Source organism: Epinephelus moara, chromosome 19 (genome assembly GCF_006386435.1).
Source record: "Epinephelus moara isolate mb chromosome 19, YSFRI_EMoa_1.0, whole genome shotgun sequence".
Taxonomy (NCBI): Eukaryota; Metazoa; Chordata; class Actinopteri; order Perciformes; family Serranidae; genus Epinephelus; species Epinephelus moara.
In genome coordinates this window covers 40,904,625-40,908,707 of record NC_065524.1, presented here as the reverse complement: position 1 = coordinate 40,908,707, position 4,083 = coordinate 40,904,625, and the positions used below count along the sequence as shown (strand labels likewise).

The 4,083-nt window shown below is 44.1% G+C and overlaps 1 protein-coding gene across 1 annotated transcript in view; it reads left to right on the top strand.

Moving 5' to 3' along the window:
• The first annotated feature begins 1,121 nt into the window (after positions 1-1,121).
• Positions 1,122-4,083, top strand: part of tjap1 (tight junction associated protein 1 (peripheral)) — a 58,272-nt gene continuing 55,310 nt past the window's right edge. The window contains exon 1 of the mRNA XM_050071662.1: positions 1,122-1,539. The gene's annotated coding sequence lies outside the window, so the exon portion shown is untranslated. The remainder of the gene's footprint in view (positions 1,540-4,083) is intronic.

Below are 4,083 nucleotides of genomic sequence, written 5' to 3'. Positions count from 1 at the left end.
AAATGCAGTCCGTGAGGTTTGTTTTAAATGAGAATTAAAAGACAAATCTTGATCAAATATTACTCCGAGGTTTCTTACGGTAGTGCTAGAGGCCAGAGCAATGCCATCTAGAGAAACTGTGTCATCATTTAAAATTTAAAATAATAATAATAATAATAGTAAGTTGTATTAAACGCAGCGTGTCAGTGTCAATATCATCTTGACTAAAGTGTAACAAACATTTTTATTTCAACATTTATCTTCAGTTTGTTTTAAATAATGTTTGTAACATTAGTTTCAAACTGTCTGTGAACAGACAGTGAAAAGTGATTTGTTTTTGTTTTTACTGACAGACGTCTTCCTCACATACAATGTGTCCAAGGAAATGTTAAAATCCAACAATAATATCTGTTTGTACGTTTCTGGAGACATATCAATTAAGGAATTTTGCCGATTTGTAAAGAAAATATGTTTTCCTTAAAATTTCTTTCTTTAAAACTTTAAAAATCATTTATTTATTTTAGTTTACAGTTTATGCTGATAATAAATGGTGTAATTTGGCCGTTTTCTTTACCAATGTTTCGTTTAATTATATTTTCTTTAAAAATATAAATAATTGTAATAATACATTTTAAAATATATATATTTGAAAATGTACACTTTTTTTTTTTTACACGTACACTGTCTCTGATAAATGGTATAATTTAAGTGATTTTCTAAAATGTTTTCTTTAATTTAATTTTTTTTAATACTTGTTTAAATCTACAGTCCCTGGCTATGATAAATGGTGTAATTTTGGAGGTAAAATAAAAAAATACAATCATTTAAATTTGTATGCCCCTCCCATTAGCCAAAATAAAAAATATAACTTTCTCCCCAGGGCTGAAAAATAATTTGACATGTCTCCCCCATCATAAATAACGAACAGTCCCTTATCTGAATATCTGTCATGTTTTCTCCCGCAGGATCTCATTAAACAAGAAAGACAAAGGGACAATAACTCATCAATATAATTAATTATGTTTATAATATTTTTGATACAGAAGTTTTACCACATTAATTAATGGATATATTGATATGAATATTTTATCTTCATTGATCACTTGTTCATCCTCACATTAAGGTGTGTGACGTCAGCACGCAGGACGTGTGAAGGGGTGGGGGGTGGGGGTGTAAAGGGGGGGATCGGGATTCCTAAGGATTACCCGTCATGCCCCGCGGGTAAAGATGGCGACAGCTGAGCAGGGCAGCAGATCAACTTTCTCCGAGCGGCGCTGAGTGGATTTTCTTCCGTCGGTCGGAGCGTCTCAGCCGGCTGCTTCTCCTCCCTCCTCCCGCCGCCGCCGCCGCCGCCTCCCCGCTCCGGATCTCCTCCTCAGCCGGACCACCTCGCTCCTCCCCGGCCTCGGATCGGTTCGGAGCCCCCCCTCCCTCCTCCTTCTCTCCTCGCCCCACCGGAGGAGCAGAGCGGAGCTCCGGCTAAAGTTTCCTCTCCTCTCCGCCCTCCGGGACTTGTTTGTGGAGGCAACTGGGACCGAGCGGCGCCGTCCGGCCTCACAGGTAAGCACCGGCCGGGTTAGCGGTAGTTCCAGAGGAGTGTGTGCAGGTGAACGGCTCCGGTGAGTCGGTGTGTTCGGTGTCGGTCGGTGGTGCCAGTTTGGGTGTTGTGCGGTGAACTGGGCCACAGTCAGACCTGCAGCAGGTCTCAGCGGGGTTATCTGGGTTCACGGCGGGCTGTTGGGGGAGGGGGGTCGGGTCGGTGTTCAGGGACGGTTCGGCCCGGTGTCAGGCGGACTGAGACCCGCTGTGTGTCGTGTTTGTCCCCCGTTAGCCTGTCAGACAGCGCTGAGGGCTGCGCTGCACGCTGCCTGATGTTAACGGAGAACTGAATCATTCAGAGTGAGTGCGCGTGTCCGTGTGTGTCCGCGTGTCCGTGTGTGTGCGTGTTGTACTCAGACTCCTGCAGGACACACCTTCATCACATCACCTGCACTGCCTCAGCCAATCACAGGGCTCCATACTGAAGGAGCAGAGTTAGCCTACCGACTGCTCAGGGGCCCTGAGGAGCCATCGGGGCCCTCGGGTCCTCAAGAGCCATTAAACTTCTTCAGTCCCTCACACCCTCAGGGGCCCACAGATCTATAGACCCATCAGGAGTCCTCATACCTTTAAGGGACCCCATATCTTTAGACTCTCAGATCCTCAGGAGCCTTTAGACCCACCAGGACCAGATGAAAGTGCTGACTAAGGTTCACCTGTGAGGGAAGGGTTAATATAAGAGGAAAACATAAGGGTTAAAGTAAGGGTTAATATAAGGGTTAATGTAAGGGTAAATATAAGGTTAAATAGAATGGTTAATGTAAGGGGTAATGTAAGGGTTAAAGTAAAGGTTAATGTAAGGGTAAATAGAATGGTTCATGTAAGGGTTAATGTAGGGGTTAAAGTAAGGGTAAATATGAGGGTGAATGTAAGGGTTAAAGTAAGGGTGAATTTAAGGGTTAAAGTAAGGGTAAATATGAGGGTGAATGTAAGGGTGAATTTAAGGGTTAATTGTCCCTTTTTAATAACATCACTGTTATTATTGCTGTTGTTGATGCTGCTGTTGCCGTGGAAACAGTCCCGGTGAACGTGTGTGTGTGTGTGTGTGTGTGTGTGTGTGTGTGTGTGTGTGAGTGACGCTCTCAGGTCAGATCAGAATGAATCAGCTGATTAATCAATGACTCATTAGATGACATGTCAACGTGCTGCAGAAGAAGAGTCAGCTGGTTGTCGTGAATGTAAACAGGAAGTACATCATCAGTTTGATGAAAACGATCAGGTTAATCAATCAATAATCTATTGAGCAAGTGATCAGACGTGTGTTACATCTCGTCAATCAACAGAGAAAATAATTGATTCCTCAATAATGTGATCTCAGGTGTTACCTGTCCTCAGGTGTTACCTGTCCTCAGGTGTTACCTGTCCTCAGGTGTTACCTGTCCCACAGGTGTTACCTGTCAGAGGTCATGTTTACTTTGCTGTGGATGTTTGGAGCTGCACAACAACAAATCACTGTTAAATGTCACTTTAAATGTCGTGTGTGTGTGTGTGTGTGTGTGTGTGTGTGTGTGTGTGTGTGTGTGTGTGTGTGTGTGTTGGCTGGTATTCATTCACAGAAACACGACCACAGTTTATCCACGTTTAATTTCACACTGTTAAACATTTACACTCATTATCTTCAGTCCAACTTCCTGTCTGCATCTCTCTGCTGATTGGTTCCTGCTGAAGAGCTTTAAAAACACAGATCAATAGTTTCATCAAACAGTCAGTTAGGGACTATTTTCAGCGGCGGATTGATCCACAGTTGGTTCTGTAGTGAGTATTTATCAGTATCTGAGAACCATGCGTGTTAATTTTTTGGTTTCATTTCGACCGCTCGACTGTCGACATGACTCCGATAGAGCTGTACTGCACTGTTGCTAGGTAACAGCCTGAGTCTGTGTTATCTTTGTGATGTCAGCAAACAGTGACAGGAAGTGAGGTCAGAGCCACTGCGAGGGAATCTGAGTCTGACTGATGGTGATGATGGTTCTTCGTCATGGTTAAAAATAACTTGTTGTTTGATCTCGGCTGGTCTGGACCCTGCTGGTCTGATTTCTGCTGGTCTGAACCCCGCTGATCTGGACTCTGCTGGTCTGGACTCTACTGATCTGGATCCTGCTGGTTTGGACTTTACTTGTCTGGACCCTGCTGGTCTGATTTCTGCTGGTCTGAACCCCGCTGATCTGGACCCTGCTGGTCTGGACTCTACTGATCTGGATCCTGCTGGTTTGGTTTCTGCTGGTCTGGTTTCTAGGAATGCACCGAATATTCGGAAACCAAATATATTCGGCCGAATATTGCAAAAAAACACGCATTCGGTATTCGGTGGAATAAGTTAAAAGCAAGGCCGAATAATAGTGCCGTGTTTTGATAACGCAATCAAACAGCGTGCCGTGATGGGCGGAGTAAAATGTCGGCAGTGTGGCGATCCGTCCGTCACGGCACTCACATTTGCGACTAAAAATAGTTTTGAGCGAGCAAAATAGGCTTAAATCATTCAGCACGCTGTGCGAGCAGCCTACA